At 42.6% G+C, this 20,300-nt stretch overlaps 1 protein-coding gene across 1 annotated transcript in view; it reads left to right on the top strand.

Annotated features, from left to right (window-relative positions):
• Window positions 1-20,300, top strand: part of TENM4 (teneurin transmembrane protein 4) — a 1,632,468-nt gene that overhangs the window by 345,236 nt on the left and 1,266,932 nt on the right. The gene's annotated exons all lie outside the window — the stretch shown is intronic.

The raw sequence follows: 20,300 nt of genomic DNA, 5'->3' as shown, positions 1-20,300 counted from the left end.
GTTTTGTATTAGCATCATTAGGCTGCATCTGATGGATTGATTTGCATCTCTGCTATGCACTGCCATGTAGTGTATTGACGTTTCAAGTGTGCATTGAGGTGAGTCTTGTCCCTAGAATGCACAGCAGCTCACAGTAGCGTGTACTGCAGTGTGCTGTGTAAAAGATTGATGTCTCTCCCAAGGATCCTATGGCCCCATTAATTCTATAATACAATATAGTGTGGTTGGTTGCTGTCACTAGGATCCAGTGCAGTGTGGTGGGTTAGTACCACTCGGGTGTAGTGCAGGGTGCTGGGTAGTTACTAGGGTTGGTTAGAGTTCCTAAGGTGGCTTTGAGAGTAGTGCACAACTGCATAAGGGTGCAATACCATGCAATCCTTTTATGCTGTGATCCATCACTGTCCCTGGGATGGCCGCTTGGTTGGTTAGTTTCTGAGGAATGCAATGAGGTGAGGACTGTTAGCATCCCTAGGGTACCCTATGGTTTGTTAGTGAGCATGGACTAAAGTTCTATGTAGTGAATTATTATCCCTGTGGTGCAGTGCACTTTGGCGTGTAAATATCTCTGTGACAAAGTATTTATTTATTTGAGAGTTTTATATAGCGCTAGCTAGACCCGAAGGTATCAGAGCACTTTACAACAGTAAATCTTCACATCAAAGATAACAAGTCTATCCAGAGCAGCGGAGTAAGAGCGCCCCACAACAGCAAATGTTCACAACATAGATAACAAGCATAGTAGGCATTTATGCTGCACAATGTGAAATCAGCTGCCTCCAGATGCACGCTGTCACCTGCCAGAACTGGGCTCGGCCTCCTGTCCATGCGCTGCGGCTGGCTCCAGAGGAAGGAAGAACCCCCTGACTGCTCACTGGATTAAGGCCTCTGCCTCTGATGGACCCCGGGACCAGTGGGACACACCCCTGGACCCGGGGACCCTTACATGGGGACCCAGGACCCCATCCATGGGACCCGCCTTCCTCAGCACCAAGGCACTCAGGGGTTACTGGGCTCCAATCGCATAAGTGTTGCAGTCAGGAGTGGTTATGTGCATAAAAAGAAAAGCAATATAAAGAGTGTGATCTCCTTCGATGGAGGGGATCGTGGCGTGTTACAGCCCTCAGGATGTGGAGCATTCTGGTGGGTTGGTGCCCCTCCTGTGCAGCTCAGTATATTTAGTAAAAGTCCTTAGGAGGCAATGCAGTGTGATGAGACAGTGCACCTTGGATGCAGTGCAGGTCAGTAAAGCCACTGGGATGCAGCACTGCAGAGTGCTTCCTAGGGTATGTTAGTGTATCCAGAGTCCAGTGAAGTTTCATGGGGTCCCAGGGCAGCCAGAAATGACTGAGCATCAAATCTAATGATCAGTTTTATTTTTTACTGGTGTTTTTCACGATTGAACTGTAACTGGGTGACTTTGGGTAGGAGTCAAATGCATTCTCCCGGAAGTGGTATGGGGTTAGTAAGTCAGAGTACAGGGTTGCATCGTAAATAGCACTGTAATATATCAAAGTCTGGCAGTTCTTAATTTATCATGAAAAGGAGTTTTGCAGGTAAATAAAGCCTTTGTGTACTGCACATTAAGCACAGGTAGACATCAAACACCTGGTATGCCTGGTACCTTCTGTGGGCAGAGTTAGCAACACAAAACCCAAGTAGCTCCTCACTAAGGGATGCTGGTTATAAATCTGAAGGAGGGGAGAGGTGGGCCCCCCTGGAGGGAAAAACCTCTCTTACTAAAAAAGTCTGATCTTTCAAGGGCAGATATAGCCCGTGCCTTACAAAGGGTGTTCTGGGCTAGCTTCTCCAGCCCACAAGGCTTCATTTTAGTGAGTTTTTGAATATGTTTACGGGCAGGAATTTCCTGCAAGACCACACGAGCTTCGTTCACAGTGGGCACACGTGGAGTCCCATGGATTCTAGGCCAACCTCACATAGCAAAGCGCCCACTCTCGTCACACCCGACAGAAGCCTTACATGTCACACGGCACAGCATGAGCTATAACCAGGGAGTGGGAAACATCGTTTACAACGCACGCGTTACAACGCCTGTCATTCCAACACATTTTTACATCGCAAAATTCATTACAACGGATATCATTACATTGCATAATCCATTACAACACATTCCCCAAAGTAACGCCCCAGCAGAGTTAGAATAGCAATTGCGTTGTAATGGATTATGCGTTGTAACGAAATGCGTTGTAATGGATTTCGCGATGTAAAAAATTCGTTGTAATGACACGCGCTGTAACACATGCGTTGTAAAGTGTCATATTCCCAGTGAGTCAGTAGGCCGGTACCCCCATTGGAGTATGACTAAATGGCCTGCCCCTGGTAGGCCTCAGTAGAAGGGTCAGTGTTCAACCCACTAAGGGGGGGGGGGGGGGGGGACCCTTGGAGGCTATCCTCAACACCAGAGACTTCTCACTGAGGTAAAAAGACACTCCTTCTCAAAGCCTAATGGAGAACTTTCATCCAACAATTGGTGTTCTCAGTATTCAGGCAGCGTGGTGAGTGACTAGACCCAGAATTCATTGCATTGTGGTTTGTTGGTGTCCTTAGAATGTAGTGTAGTGAGATTGATTTGCGTTGCAGTGCAGTAGAATGGTGTATTTGCGATGGAGGCTTGCGCTCTGGGCTATTGTGTCTAGGTTGCAGTGCTGTTAATGCTACTAGGATGCAGTGAAGCTCATTATGGATGGATGTCAGTACAACGCGATCATTTTGATAGCAGTACTTTACATCGCGGTTTTTACAACTCAAGTCGTTACAACGACTTGCTTTGGAGGGAGTGGATTGAGGAATATTATAATTTTATATTCCAACACCAGTCCACGTAACAGTAGGGAAGGTGTTGGAATATAAAATTACAATATTCCTTAACCAATAGCGCCATCCAGCTCAAGTCGTAGTAACGACTTGCGTTGTAATGGCAGCGTGGTAAAGGTCGTGCGGTGTAAACACTGCGTTGTAAACTACGTTTACCGCTCATTATTGGCACTGGGCTGCATTGTAGTAAGTTGTTTCCCTGGGATACAATGCAATGTTAAGCTTTAATCTCCCCTTGATTGTAATGCTGGATCGGTGACGAGTGTCCCCGTGTGTCACGTGCTATGGTATAGGTTAGAGTAATATGCATTCAGGGCACTTTGGGGGGTTAGTGTCGCTAGAGATCAGTGTACTGTGTTTGTTTCCATAGGATGGAATGCAGCGTACCATGTAAATGTTATTGCAGTGTGGATTAGTGGATAAATTCACCCAGGATGTAGGAATGTGATGCTTAATTATGGTCACAATTTCAATTACGCCAGAGTAACCAGTGTAATTTTGGTAATTCGGCTTTACTCTTTTGCACAAATTACTCGATTACTTCTGCTTTCATATTTAAGAGTAATTTGGGCAAAATAATCGTACTGTGAGATTACATTTAGCGAGCGGCCACTCACGCTCGCTACTCGTGTGCTGCAGCATTTACTGCTCTTTTTTAGAGCAAAATGCATTTTCACGCCCATTTTTGGCACAAGGCGGCATTTTTGCATTAAGAAATAGCGCCAAAAGCAGAATTACTCTTCTTGTGTAATTATGCAAAATCTTGCTTATAGGGATTTATGGGCTTATTTATAAGCCCCTTGCGCCACAGGCGCGTCACTATTGATATGGGAAAAATTGACATTCTGGCGGCGCAAGGAGCTTGTACATAAGTCCCTTAGTTTCCTAGGATGTGGTGTGGTTAGTTAGGGCCCTTAAGTGCAGTGCAGTCTGGTGGGTGCAGCGCCAAGAGACATTTTCTAACTGAAAAATTCACCATGTTAGCCTTGATATTTACAAGAAAAATATTGGCTATTGAGAACAACCCTCTAATACTAAGTCCCTCTTATCAGCCAGACCAAAACAGCTAATTACAGAGCGAGGCATGGGAATTAGTTTGTGGAACTGCTTCCGCCAGATTACCTTGCAACTAGCACCAGTGACTATTGGGTGTACTATTATCTTAGTCCTTCCGCTTGCTCTCATCTCAAATACCATTAGGGCTTTGTAGATGTAGACTTCATATTACAGCGCGGTCCTTGCTCAAACAGTCTTTCTTGCAAGTGAACACCTGCACCAGCTCTTTGGACACAAAAACTTGAATCCAAAAATGTACTGTAGCTGCACTCCATCATACAGGTATTAAAGGATTATGCGGGATGAATATTTACAGCCAACTTTACTATTGATTCTCCCAATCACCGACCCAGTCCAGATTTGGTGGCACTTTTATTGTGGAAGGCAGCTTCTGCTGGGGTAATGATGGTGTGGAGGTCTCCCTATCACCCCTTGAGCTGGTGCTATGGCTGCCCACTGGTCAGCGTCTTGCAGGTGTCCTGCAGGTGTCCTGCAGGTGTGATATATGACTACCACCAAGAATTACATTTGGCAAAATGTACTTTCAATAGTTGGTTGGATCATCACTAGATCCCTGCAAGAGAAGTTAGCACAAGGTACCAAATGAAGCTTGACTCTCTGCTGATGGGAAAGACATGGTGCAGCATCTCCCCTCAGAGTAGGATGTTCCAGTATCTAAGGAATAGGAGCATACAACTCTTCAATGCTTGCAATGGTAATAGCCATATTTTTACTTCTGTTCGGTGAGATAAGTGATGTGTGGGTCCTTGCCCATGTAAATTGAATCCATCGGCCCCTTCTGCTGAATGTTTATGTTACTATTCCAGCAGAAAGTTCTGATAATGTGGGATTTCATCAGCAAGCTTCACTATAACAATCAATCAATCAACTCAGATTCGTAGAGCGCGGCTAATCACCCGCAAGGGTATCCAGGACTTGGGTTCATGCTGGGATCAGACGAAGAGCCAGGTCTAGAGTCCCTTTCTGAATTCCGGGTGTGTGGATGATGCTCGACGGTGGAGTGGTTGGACAACTAGGGACACATCATGTACGATTTAGATTTCTGAGATTATCACCTACAACCACCGTGGGCATAGGGATTTAAATGGCATAGAGTGTGTATGGCTTTGACACTATTTAAAAACAAAATTGCTAGGTATATCTTATATTGTGTAGGTGAGGACAATTAATCATTTTCCAATAAGGGATTTATAATATTTCCTGATCCCACAGCTTCTCCACCAGCCCTTTGCAAGATAACAGGAAAAGCAATATCCTTGCTAAAATCTCTGTTGAGATTTGAGACTGTCCTTCAGCCCTTGGGTGAAGCCTCTGGTTTTTTTGTATGCCTCATTCGTGGTCCCTGTGATATTTTGTTGCCATCAGATTGCAAGGCTCTGGGTAAGACCTTATGCAACAGTTGGCAAGCAGTTGCAATTAAAAAAATAAATCTGGGGAAATCAAGGCACAGGGATATGATGAGATGTGTCGTAAGAGACTAGTCTTACTCTAGTAGCCTGAATCCAGTGCTTGTGCGGCGTCTATTACGTTGACTCTGCACGCGGGGTACAAAATAGCCACCACTGTATTCCTGGACTGCTGGTGTGGTAAGGCATTACCATCTGTTCGGAGGCACTCTAGTTACTTTTGACCAATCACTATGCAGACCCACTCTAAGCACAAAACCTTAATGATCTGACACAATTCATTGGAAACCTCAGAAGCATTAAGGCCTAGAAAAAGCATGATATATAAAAGAAGCTTAAGAAAGTAATGAAATAAAAGTAGAATATTGAAAATGTGAAACAAAAGTGATTAGGATAAATTTCTATTTTGAATTAAGAAATCCAGGACATATTGGGAACATTTTGGGGCAGATGTATCAATATACCATTTTGCACTTCTCAAATAGCGATTGTTAAGGAATCGCTATTTGAGAAGTGCAAAATGGTATGTATGTAGAATTTCGCTATTTATTAGCGAATCCTTAGAATTCCTTAATTGCGATTAGCAAATTGCTAATCGCAATTAAGGAATAATTTCCCATTCATTTCTATGGGCCAGGAGGCCCATAGGAATGAATGTAAAATTATACTCAATTTGCGATTAGCAATTAGCTAATCGCAAATTGAGAATAATTTCAAGGGTGCAAGGGTGTCTTAAGGACACCCTGCTGCACCCCTGAATTTGATATGTGTACGCATATGGAGCACATACATGCTCTAAGGGCATGTATGAGCGTCATATGGCACCTTTAGAATTTAAAAAAAGTGCTTTTTGAAAAGAATTCGCAAGTTACCACCAACTACAAGTTGATGGTAATTTGCGAATTCTTAGTCAAAAATCGCAACACTGAAATGCTTGATACATTTCAAATCTTAAATCGCAAGTTGCTATTTCTTAAAAGCCTCGCAATATTAAGGAATCGCTAAATTAGCGATTCCTTAATATTGCGAGGCTTTTTGCATGATACATTCCAAAACCCGTTTTTTTTGTCGCAAACGCTGCTATTTTCCGAATCGCAGCGTTTGCGACAAAAAAAACGGATGATACATCTGCCCCCAAGTATCCTTAAAAATAATAATAATAATAATGTTAGGGTTTGAGAGGTTACAATTGCTTTACCCCTTCAGTGCTCATGACGGCTCCACGCCGATATGAGTTACGGGCGGCATGTGCTCATGACGGCGTGTAGCTGTCATGCCGCCGCCACTCCTCCCACGCGGCACTAATTCCCTGCCTGTGCGGGTGACCTAATTAGTGGGTGGGGTTATGACAGAACCACGCCGTCGTGAGCACACGACGCCTGTGAGGCATGATGGTGTGGAGCCGTCATGAGCGCCGAAGCGCCACGCCCACCCCCTAGCCCCCCGCGCCGTGGCTGAATTCATGGCGCAGGGAAGGGGTTAAGAGCTGGATTTAAGATTATGCGGTTCTGCTTACGTTTAGGAAGAGGGTTGAAATTTAACGCTATGGTTTTTGGTTAGGCATAAGATAAACGCAAGGGTTCTGGTTAAGGTTGTCATAAAAATGTTCCTCGTTGTATTTACTCACTTTTGTATCCTTTATAAAAAATAAAAAGCATAGCTGACTAGAATGTAAGGCATCAGCACAGAACAATGTCAAGCGTACACAACTAGCCTAGTGACAGATAGTCACTACAATGTTTGTAAACAGTCTGAAGGGCACCTAAACTGAGCAACTAAAATATTCAACTCTAAAGCTTCCCTGGTGCACCCATTCACAGCCGGTAAAGAACAATTGGATTAAAATGTTCTCCGCCAGTACTTAATTCCTTCTGGTGGTTGCAGGAACTGAGCATCAGCAATCATTTGTTTGGACCAGGACTTTTTCAGCATCAGACTTTGACTAAGTGCAACATAAGGAAAGACAGAAAAAGGTGATGGAGGTAGGAAGAAAAGGTCGGAAAACAGGGACGAAATGATAAACTAAAGATGGAAAAAATAGGAGAAATACAAAAAAGATGGGAAGAAAGGGCGTTAGGAAAAAGAGGCATGGGTGGAATCAAGTCTAGGCTGTATTAGTGCTTTACAGCTCTAACGCGAGGGAGCAGCAGCGAGGGAGGGGGGCGGCTAAAATAACCTAGGGCTTTTGCACTTTTTTTTTTTTATTTTTAAACTGCATCTTGGGACTCCTTGAGTGCAAAGCCTTTAGGTTTGGTCAAAAGACACTTTTGGGCAAACAGAGCTTTACTGATAGAAGTCCACCAACATGGTCGAAATTATTGCTTTAACAAGTTTAGCAAGGGCTACTAAAGACTGGGTGGGGGGATTAAATCCACAAGTACTAAGTCATTTGTTGCTCTGTTCATGAAGGGTGATATTGATGATTAAAATATAATCTTTCTCCACATTTGTGCTCCCGGGGACCTTTACAGTTCCATCAGAAAAAGTTAAGATTGATAATGAGCTTGGCCCACAGTCGTAATGTCGGGTGAGAAGAGTCCATCCGGATGGTGGAGGACAATTAAGTCCACCACCCTGATGGTACTTTATTCATAGAATTTAGAGATGCCCGCTGGCACAGTGATGATCTCTGTACCTTAAAAGGACAAGACTTCACAGCGGATCCCTTCAGGGTACAAAGAGTTTGGTGGACTGTCACCATCAGTTTTGATGGACATTCACCAAACTTATAATTTTTCTTTGTTTTTCAGAAACAAGCCAACAAAGCGAGAGTTTGTTTCCGAACACTAAAAAAATAAATGACCCCCACACCCTGGGAATTTTCTTCCAGGGTGTGAGGATTGGTAATGTTTTTTTTCCTGTTCCTCACTGCCAGGCTTTAGCATCATGCTGCTTGCTCTAAATAGTTTGGGTGGGGCGATGGCTTTAAATTTAACAGTCCATAGTCCGTAGGCCATCACGCCATTGAAATAAGCTTTCCTTTGATGGAGCCGATGGGGTCTGCCCATCTCTAAATGAGGTTGGCAGACTGAGAGTTTGGTGGGCAGGGTACGGCTTCGCATGTGCGATGGAAAATCCACTCTGCCAAACTGTAGATCGGCCCATTCGTCACTTAAATGTTATTCATTTTACATGTCAAGTTTCTCATTGTTTACTAAGGATGCAAATGGAACCATGGTGTCTTAGTTCTTTGTATTTTTACTAATGCATGAGTACGTCTCTAGCTACTCAGTTCTTATTAATTCATATATTTCAAAGCGTACTGCATTTCCACCGTACGGTGGGCCATAAGCATAGGGGCCTGGGTTTATTTCCAGTACCGATCCATGATTGTTACTCTTTGAGGGTGCCTAAAGCTGAGAAAAAGAGAGAAAGAGAGGTGTTACACCAGTCCCCAGGTTTATAAAATGTATCTTTCATCCCTGCTGGCTGCATGTGTCCCTGAGACATGTGGTCTAGTGTCTAAATACAGCTGACCCGTCACCCTCCATGCCCAGGGCCCAATGCGAGCTTCAGCTCTGTGGGGTTGTGAGTCAAACTTTCCATTTCCTTGTGCCTTAAATTGTAAATATGTGGTATTGAGCAGTACTGTCACAATTGCATGTTATGACCCATATCTTATCACTTTGGCATTTCTGTAATCAGATTTCATCCGGTCCTTACACACCACATTTACATTTGCAGCACCTATTACTTAAAAATATTTCTGGAGCCTGACATTCACCCCTAGAGCTATCTTAGCATCAAAAGATCATAAGCAACACCTGACCAGACCCAACTAAAATGCATATGAAGAGAGATAGCAATGCTGGCACCTCAGTGAACAGTCAACAACATAGCCATGTTTCAAGAGCCTTTCTGAAAGACAGGTGACCATGAAGGGAGTACATTTGAACTGAGAAATCTTTCCAAGTCCAAGAAACTTGAAATGCTCACACTGCAATGAAAACTCTCTCTAGGAGCTAGAACCACACTATAGCAAACAACTGAAATGGAATGAGTATACGCCAATTGTGCATTGTATTAGCTATAGCTCTAGTGTAGTGCGCTTTCTTTGGACAAATTTGCCAAGCCGAGCTGTCTCACTCAAGTCTCTGATATATTTCCTATCAGTTACTACAATTACCAAATTATTGCAGTAGGTGTATTGCGACTGTCATTGACTTCAGGTTGCATCATGCCACCGCCACGCGTGGTGTTTGTTCTGAATGACAGCAGGCTGCACAGGGAAAATGTGTTTTGTTAAATCATCCTTCCCAAGTGTAAGCTATCTTCAGTCATAGGGTGTGTAACAGAGTTTACACACCCTGTAGAAAAGGAGGTCATGATCACAGGACATACGACCACATGGTTAGCAGGTGTTGCCCTCTCATTAAGATGAATTTCAGTCAGTCCTCATTTTTCAGTAACATAATTGTAATTGTAACTGCATTCATACAGCACTTAATACCCCTGATGAGGTGTAGAAGCGCTTTTCGGCGAGTAGCACGCTACTCTGGAAACCAAAAAGGATTACTGGTGAATTAATATAGGGAAATATGAAAGTAATTAGAGTGATGGACATGTGAGTGTTATTTGGGTTGAAAAGGATAGTGGAGCGATAGAAGAGGGAGGGGTTTGCATTTATATAGAGCTTGGTACCTCTGATGAGGCATCAAAGCGCTCTGAGGAGTAGCACACTACTCCGGAACCGAAAACGTACATTGTAAAATCTGATTTTGCATTGAAAATAAGGGCATATTTAGATTTTGGTGGGCAGAGTCCTCTGACACAAACGTGTCAAATACTGTTCCCCACACTGACAGTCGGAGTGAGACACATGAGCTCTCTTCGGGAGATTGCAAACTGATCTATTTGTGGAAATCTGTAGGAGAAATTGGCGTTGTTTTCTATTACTTGATGAAGATCCAACTAGAAGTGCATTTCCACAGCCCAGTCTGGCACATCATCACTCTCTATAAGGAAGTGTCTAGAGTTTACAATATTTTCAAATGGGAATTAAAATATCTTTATCCATAGCCATTTTGGAATATATCATTCGAAGCAGGGTTTTCTTTCTTCTTCTCACAGCAGTTACCGGAGTCTCTCATTATAAATGATTTGTACTTTCGACTATTTGTCTTAGGCAGTGATCTGAACCTGCAAATAGAAATTCTGTTCCTTGGACATGTTAAATCCGAGCCAATTGGTTTTCATCCATCTGCGTGTTTGAGAAAATACATCTGCTACTGACTTCCGGTCAGCTCACAGGTTCCCTGTGAGATGATAAAACCACCGAGGTGTCATAACTGTACTTCTGGAGCCGTATTACAGAAAGAGCAATAAACAGTCTTTTTTTGTTTTTTATTTTGCTTTTTTAATATTGACTCTGTCTTTTCTTAAATTCGCCTTGGTTTTATTTGGATCCGTCTGCAAAGCTTGGTTGCTTGCTGTCCATAATACCAGTTTGTTATGTTTTTTTTTTACTCTCAGGATAACCCTGATTCCTATTGTTCAACATTTTCTAGTTCTCAATTGGACAAATTCTTCCACAAAGACCATAAGGATATCATTATACCGAGTTGATTGACATGTTTGCATTGGTGAGTTGACAATGGGGGGTGGAGGGTGGGGCCTAGGTTTACCTTAGATTTCTTGTGTTCATTCATTTACTCTGCTTAAAGACCAAATGACGCTACAATGGGTGGGCACCGATAACCTGGCGCGTGGCGCTGTGCCTCCAGGAATCTAATCACACCCTTAGCTCCGGCTTCCATTCTGTGTCCTTACTAGATCCAGATGTAACCATATTCAGACATGTAACTTGTTACATGCAACCGGTTGTATTGTGCTATGCATTGTACCGGTCAATACCAATTAGTTTTTTTTTTTTTAAATCCAGCCGTACATTTGGTGTGGTCAAGAAATGTAAAAAAGTTGATCCAAAACTATTCCCTTTGTTGAGCCCTCGACCACAAATATCCTAGGGCTGGAGTTAGAATCATAAATTTACCCAATCCTAAAACCTGAGTTTAGGTTTAGCTGGATTTACGAAGTATATATATGTGCAAACGTTTTTAAGGAGTTATTTATGCACAGTAGAAATTTGAAGATCGCAGCCATGCCGCGGAACCATTTGATGATCTAAGCAAACGGTTTGAATGAGTGCAATTGGGAAACAGAATACAATGTGCAAGAATTGCTTCTGGCCCAGCAATGAATTCCTGATCAAAACACTGGTGAAGGAGGAGTAAACAATTCTGCAAAAATCAAGGCCTGCATTTGGTGGCGGCTTGAAGCCCACCAGCGACAGCGAGTGTGATCTGCATCTGCCATGTTTATGTGTACTTCCATGTTGTTAGCAAAGAGTAAATCAAGCGGTTACCTTTGTAATGCCACAGGAAGCGAATGCGCTGCACAAAGTAAACTTAATGCGCGTTGTCATATGGCAGGCTAACTGCGGCGAGCGAGGTCCCTTGTAATAAGGTTTGGGGGACCATGACAGATTGCTCTGCAGATGCCTCGTCGCCTCAACCGACTGCTCCTCGAAGTCTCCTTAGCAGCAGATGGATTGGCGAAGGGCGCTGCGGTTCCGCAACCTTTTAACCCATTACTCTTCTTGACACCGCTTACGACGAACGGAGTGCATTTCATTACAAGAGTCTTTCATACGGTCATTCAAATTAAGTTACATTAGTGGACATGGCGCTGTAATATGACAGCCAAACTCGCGGACTCTTTTCTGAAGTGCGGCCATTTTTCTCGTTTCCCGCCTCCTACGCTTCCGCTGTTGCGGCCTCTCTTGCAGCCAGAGTGCAGGCCACGCGGCCGGGAATCCCTGTCCCTGCGCTGCAGGGGCATTAAATATTCATGGCAATTAATTTAGATCAATTGATAGAACGTGAAAGCTTAATGTTGTTAGATCCTTAAGGTATGAGAGCCCATATCAGTGTCCGATAATGCTTTAGCGCCATTTGTTGGGCGCTACGCTTTTAGTTTAAAAGGAAAGTTTATTAGCATTTGATAGATACGATCAATAAAGTACAATAAGATCTACTTTTAGATGCAGACGTAGTGCAAGGTGATCGAAGGATAAAAGTCTTCATGTTTCCATCTTTTCTCCTCTGTCTTCTACAAATCTCCCCAGTCCCTGTGATAAACCTCCAAACAAAAAAGTTCTCTTTTTAGTTGCAAAATATGCTTTTTCTTTAGACCACTTTAAATCGTCAGATTCTGATATTTCTCTATGGAGTGGCTCAAATATGAGTTAGAGGGATGGATATATTCCCTGCCCTGGAAATTTATTCTGTGCAGATTCAGTTCTTTCTCCATATGAGTGTCTCTTTGCGAGGCGGAAGCAATAGTGCAAGCAGGTATAGACCAGGCAACAATGACGTGTTCAGGGGACCAAAAATGAGCATGGGGGAGAGCCCTTGGGAAGAGAGTAGGCTCTTGTATGGGGAAATATGGCAAGTACCACATTGACTCGCAGCCATGTGCAAAATGCAAGAATCTCACAATAATGGCAAAAACATGCCCTGAATGCAATGTCAATTGAAGGTCAGATTTTGATGCTTGTTTGTGCAGGCTTCATATGGTGTAAAGTGTTTCAACCCTTACCATTTCCTATAGTAGGAACTGATACAGCATAAAAAATAAGAGATGCTGCTCTAACCCAGAACATATTATGCATTATGTTTATTTTGCCGGAAAAGAGTTGTTTCGTAACATATTGTTTAATTGTCTAGAAGTATATAGATAGATAGATAGATAGATAGATAGATAGATAGATAGATAGATAGATAGATAGATAGATAGATAGATAGATAGATAGATAGATAGATAGATGGCGATAGATAGATAGATAGATAGATAGATAGATAGATAGATAGATAGATAGATAGATAGATAGATAGATAGATAGATAGATAGATAGATAGATAGCGATAGATAGATAGCGATAGATAGATAGATTGATAGATAGATAGATAGATAGATAGATAGATAGATAGATAGATAGATAGATAGATAGATAGATAGATAGAGGGCGATAGATAGATAGATTGATAGATAGATAGATAGATAGATAGATAGATAGATAGATAGATAGATAGATAGATAGATAGATAGATAGATAGATAGAGTGAGGGCGATAGATAGATAGATAGATAGATAGATAGATAGATAGATAGATAGATAGATAGATAGATAGATAGATAGATAGATAGATAGATAGATAGATAGAGTGAGGGCGATAGATAGATAGATAGATAGATAGATAGATAGATAGATAGATAGATAGATAGATAGATAGAGGGAGATAGATAGATAGATAGATAGATAGATAGATAGATAGATAGATAGATAGATAGATAGATAGATAGATAGATAGATAGATAGATAGAGTGAGGGCGATAGATAGATAGATAGATAGATAGATAGATAGATAGATAGATAGATAGATAGATAGATAGATAGATAGATAGATGGCGATAGATAGACAGATAGATAGATAGATAGATAGATAGATAGATAGATAGATAGATAGATAGATAGATAGATAGATAGATAGATAGATAGATAGATAGATAGATAGAGGGAGATAGATAGATAGATAGATAGATAGATAGATAGATAGATAGATAGATAGATAGATAGATAGATAGATAGATAGAGGGAGATAGATAGATAGATAGATAGATAGATAGATAGATAGATAGATAGATAGATAGATAGATAGATAGATAGATAGAGTGAGGGCGATAGATAGATAGATAGATAGATAGATAGATAGATAGATAGATAGATAGATAGATAGATAGATAGATAGATAGATAGATAGAGATGTATATATGTATATGAAAAACCCTCTGTAAACCATAACACCCGAATCAAAATGCAATGCTCATGACCTCACGATTGGTGTGAGAGGTGACTACTTACTAGTGATGTGACGTGTTACCTTCCCATTACAATTAGAGACCATATCATTGGCCCATTTTCTGCTCTGTGCAGATGCAGGACTGGCCTACACCTTTGTTTTTTCCTGAGATTTTGCTGCCTATGGTGCATACATTAATAAAGACAGTGTTTGAGTTAGAGCAGGAGCTGCAGACAACAAACCTTGGAAACACAGAGCGTTAAGTGCTTTTCTATGTGTTCTGAGCTGTGCTGTCTGCAGTTCATACATTAGCTCGAGGTTTTTATGAGTAAATGTTTCTGCTGTAGTAAGCCCAAATTCAGGCATAGACCCATGTGGTCCCTGTGCAGGATCATGGAGCAGCCCCAGGAATGGCACAACCATTTGTACAGTGGGATCTCTTTGTGTTTGGGCTGTAACTTAAAGATGTGCTTTCAAGTCCTCTGGTGTATTGCTATAAATATCAGCAGGTTTTGAGCATTGCATTAGCTGTGCGCCTTATGGTTTACATGGCAGGTGAACAAGCATTGTTTTGCTGAGCTAACTATAACCAGGGCCACTGTAATTATGAGATTTTGCAGCTGCTGCGTTTCTCGCTTAATTACGGATCTGACGCATTTGCCACATAATTCATAATCTGCTGCATAATTTACAGATTTTACCAAAACAATAAAAACGTGGTTTCTAACTCAAACGGTGCAAATGTTAGTTGCTGATTCCAATGCCGTGCTGCCGCGCAGTGGAAGGCCCTTTGCAAAAGTGGATTGGTCACCTTTCTGTTGCTTATTGCTATGTTTGGGTGTGTAACTAGCGATGAGGCGCAACCTATGGCCAGGCAGAGGTCATATGTGTAAAAATGACAAAACAATGTAATAGCACTATCAGAAAATGTGCAGCATTATCCCGCATAATTTGCTCTTTCTTGCCACATATTTCAGTCAACTCTGCCACATAATTTGGTCTTCTGCTGCCACATAATTCCAGTGGCAATGACCATAACTGAGGAATTTCAGAGGATTTGTGGTTTTATTTAGTACCTACACCTGCACTTTAACTGCACGAATTACGGAGGTTGTTTACTCACACATTATTGTGTTATGACCAAAGCTAACCATAACTTCCCATTAAGGGACAGATTTACAAGCCCCTTGTGCCTCATTTACGCCACCGTTGCGTCACTTTTGTGACGCAACGGTGGCGTAAATCCTGCTCCATGGTGCGGGGGTACTTACAACGTGACGAGATGCGTCACGTTGTAATGCCCTGCGCCACATGTAGGCGTTCCTGTGCAGGGGGGGGCGTTCCGGCGCCTCCTAAAAGTGGCTGCGTGAAATCTACAAGATTTCACTCAGTCACTTTTAGGCCCATGCTGCGTCAAAACCCTGCGCCTGCCTGAAGCAGGCGTAAGGATTGACACAGCATTAACTAGAAAGGGCCCCCAGAGCATTGCTGGAGCTGCGTCGCGATTGCGACGCAACTCCAGCAATGCGTCACTTTTACGTCACAGATGCTTCACGCATCTGTGCCGTTTTTGCACCATGGTGCGCCGCATTGTAAATGCGGCGCATCCATGATGGCAGAGTTTTGGCGCACAATAACTGGCGCATCCCTGCTGATATGCAGGGATGCGCCAGTTATTGTAAATATGCCCCTAGAAGTGTAAGAGAGAGTGTGTGTGCGTGTGTGTGTGTGTATTAATTGATGGGCGGAGTATAATATGCTAGTTATTGCCTTTGTTGAGTACGGAGAGGGGCTATGACTTACGAGAGGCGACGTTTCAAGTGAGTTGTGTTGCCCCTCCCTTTCCTCAACAGCTGCAATAAATAGCAGGTTACACTCAGATCTGCATACATCATTACAATAACTAGGCACTAGAATGGCCCCCAGTTCTTTTCTTCTGTAAAGGATTCTAAAATGGAACCTGTGAGGCCTTATTCAGTGTTTTCTTAAGTCAGTCAATCGTCCATGCTCTTCTATGGTCATGACAACTTTGCACATATTATAAATGAGTGAATCGGTGTTTATTAGTACACTTGTTCCAAATAAAATGAAATTTGATCACATGTGTTTTCATCAGGATGGCGTAGGTGTGTATATGCATATCTGTATGGGTATGTATGTGTATGTGTGTACTGACATGTATATCAGTAAGTGCATACTGTAATATGCTATTTATTACCATGTTGAGAGTGGGAAGAGAGAGGGGCTATAATTGATGAAAGGTAAAACAAAGGTGTTTGCCCATAGGCTGAGCCCAAGGGATCACATACGTTCAGTAAAATCCAATCACAATATTGGGGCCTTGTGAGTTTTGCCCCAGTTGTTTTCTTCTGCAAAGCAATCCTTCAATGGAAAGCCTAATAAACGTGTATAGTGTACTCACATACAAATAAATAACTCACCTTCTTTCAAATATCTGCTTATTGTACTGTGCACCAGGTGCATCTTTCAGAGGATGAATGTTGTGTCTGGCCCTATGCCTGCCACATCACTGGCCTCCACCCTGGTGAAAAGGTAGCACTCCACCCATTTGGGGGCACACCACTTAACACTTATGCTCTGGATCTTTTGCAGGTGCATTTACATTTGGTTTCCATTCTACTTGATGAACATGTCCATGCACAGAATGTGCTTATTTTTAAAAAAAAGCCTGGCGGATCTGCCTTTTAGGGTGCAAAGCCTTCTGCAAAAATCCATATGCAATGTACCAAGGGGCTGCGGTTTCTTGGTCTTGTTTGTAAAATGGTGGAATTACTTATGGCAAACACAAGTAGATGATGAATGGAGCGCTGAAACGTTTCAGATATACAACCCCAGTCACAGATCTCGGTTGAATCCATCATCATTCTTTAGCTCACTTCGCCACCCCAGTTTAGACCCAGCCATATGCAAATCAGTCTTGACTCTATTAAATTTCCTTATGGACCAAAAGGCAGGGCCTGCTTTACTCGAATTTATGACATGCATATCAATTTTTCTGTTAAGGATGGGGAATTGTAGGGGGTGGTCAACTCACTGATCCAGCCTGATTCATATTGTTTACATTTCCAGTCGTTTTTGAGACTTTAATTTTCATTCAGCATATCTACAAACAATAAATAGACAAAGGGCACATTCTGAAGTTGAACTATTCATTTCCAAAGCAGCCACTCATGTGTGACATTGACTTAACTTGTTCTGAGCAAAACCACAGAAGGCAGTTCATGTGTAATGCAATTCAAATTGAGGTCGACTCGGAACTAATGAACTACTTTTAGTATTCACCTCTTTTAATTGGATAGTTGGCCTTACACGTCTTTTGAAAATAGGATGCAAAGAGCTTGAAAACAAAAATTGGAAAAAGGGTTGCATAGCAATTCATAACTTCTCTCTCGTGTAATAGTTTATTATTTGTTACCAGAAATTCACAGCAACAAGATTTTGACCATCTTCATGTTTAGAAAAGAAAAATTATAATATGTAAAAAAATGTATTAAGCCTTCTCTCCCGGCTGTGGGGCAGATATGTGGTGAATATTTCTCTTTATCGCTTTTGTTCCAGAGATTCTGGTATTGTTGTACTCCATATAGGTGACTATACTATACTCCTTTAGTAAACTTTCCAAGAGTAGCTAGGCTGAGCACTCCAGGGGGCAGCAGTAGTTGTTGTCACAATAATTGCATACAAAAAGTAATTAATCAGTCAGTATCATAAAAATAATAAATAATTATACATTAATTTATATAAGGGAAATATATGGCAATTGATATAATTAGTAGCACAACAAGCCAGAAAGAGCAGGATCATTCTGGGGCATGGATAAAACACTTATTAAGCTCATAAACTGTAATGCGCTAGAATCCAGTTAAACGCTGGTCCACATCCTTTGGTGCAGGTTTGTGAGCCTTTGGCGATCATCAGAATCGTTTGGGAATCAGCCCTCTTACTGTAGCTTTGTTTATATCCCATTGTCAGTGGAGCAAAGATGGCAAACAGAAAGTTGCCACGAATCAAGTGCATAACATTTGCCCTTTTCCATAGTTTCATGGTGTCTGTTGGTTCAAGGGGGAACAACTACATTCGTTTTAGCCCAGGGTGGTGGGAATCCGCCCAAAACTCTTAAATCACAGAAATATTTAAAAAATGGAGCCATTCACTATCAAAACCCTGAACTTGCATTCACATCAGCAGGAAAATGAAGGTTTTGGTGCCAATAATCTGGCTTCCCAAATAACAGCATAGAACTCAACTCTTGGTGCTACTGAGAGACAAATGCTGTTTGTTACCCATTCAATGGTACCCGTTTGATCAACATCAAAAGGATAAAAACCTGAGAGAATCCACCAGATCAGGCGGTTAAATAAAGACAGCTGGAGTGGATTCAGTGGTCCACTCTGCCACCGGACCCGGCTCAGTCAAGTTCTGCTGATGTGGGTATAGGCCTACCGCCTAAGGGAGAACCTCTAGGTTACCAAACTTTAGGGGCAGTGTTTGTGTAGTGTTGGCTGTGGTTGCAATTTTCAACTGGCAAGTGTGCCCACTGTCAGGATCACAAGATAAAGCAATTTGACAGGCTGGCCCAGGTTCAGGAAGCCACATTGTGCGGGTTCCCGTGCAAACATATTGAAAACCATCAAACTGCACATCTGTCTCTCACACTCCATCATCCAGCATACTGCTACGTGCTGTGCCCCATAAAACGATAACTGCACCTCGGTGGTCATCACACGTGACATGGAAACACTTCCCACATAGGATTAAAACAAAGACAACATCCTTTCAACCACAAATCTACACAGTGTAGTATGCTACTCATGTAGTTAAGCACTTCTGTGCCCCGCTTAAGGGTAGTAAGCGCTATATAAATGCTGCAATACAATACACTAAAATGTATTAATGAATTAAGAGCAATCTAGGACAACAGCTCTGAAAGCAATGCCAAACGGGCCAGTGGAGGATGGGGGCAAGTGAGTAATGCATGCTTTGGCCATCAAAGGCAGTGCTTCTGGGAGGCATAGATGCTGCATTTACACAGACGTTTCTTGAACAGCATAGAAAGCATTGTCGTGGTTTATTGTGTGGCGCGCAGTGTCCATTGTTAGCCGGTTCCATGCTCATGACGGAGCCGCTCCGTCATGAGCTGCGGTTGCACTGTGCTCATGACGGAGCGGTTCCGTCATGGCCCTGCCGCCGCGCCTGTGCGGCGCTGATTTCACGCTTGCGCGGCGAGTTCTATTGAGCGGGCGGGGCCATGACGGAACCGCTCCGTCATGAGCACAGCGCAACCGCGGCTCTTGACGGAGCAGCTCCGTCACGAGCATGCGAGCGCCGCTCGGCCCCCCCCCCTAGCGCTGCGGCGGAATTGCCGCCGCAGCGAAGGGGTTAAAGGGCTCCCTCTGCCTTCTAGTTGTTAAGACCCCATCCATCACTTTAGTTTTCTTTCTTATTTTGAAAGCTTATTTTCAATGTTGTAAGCTTTTTGCATACCCTGTTGGGAAGCATTTATCCTTTGAGTCTGGTTGACTCGGGGTTCTTAGCTCCTCTCCGGGAGTATGGCTAATGCTGGAGAGTGTGCCATGGCCCTACCTAGCAGTAACAACTATCTTCAAGACACTTCTGGAAAGTTACACCGCTATGGGTCATGGGTATATGATTGACTGCTATTCCACATCTATGTGCCAAAATATTCAGTTCTCTGCTACTTGGTGTAGTGAATCCATCCTGCGGTGGAATCCATCTCCTGGTGAAGAGCTTTTCCTAACAACCGAGTCACTGTATATCACGTCATATGATGCACCTGTGGCAGCAATGGTCTCAGTCTTTTTCTTCCTAGCCTATTTCACCTTGAAGTAAGTGGGCTGCAGGTGAGTTTCTTGCTTGCAGCTTCATTTCTCTACATAGGTGGATTGGTGAATTGACATCATCAGTCTGTTGCATGGCCTTTGGTTTCCTTAAGTAAGCTGATTATGATACTCCCAGGTGCTGAGGCACCCATCGGACCTGTCCACGAGCAATCTAGGTACTGGGAATTAGGATTCTGCTCTCCTCTGACCATTAAAACATGATATCTCTGGAACCATATATGGGAGAACAGTATTTAAATCAGG

The sequence above is a fragment of the Lissotriton vulgaris genome, chromosome 8, assembly GCF_964263255.1.
Source record: "Lissotriton vulgaris chromosome 8, aLisVul1.2, whole genome shotgun sequence".
Lineage (NCBI taxonomy): Eukaryota > Metazoa > Chordata > Amphibia > Caudata > Salamandridae > Lissotriton > Lissotriton vulgaris.
This window is presented reverse-complemented; position numbering and strand designations above follow the sequence as displayed.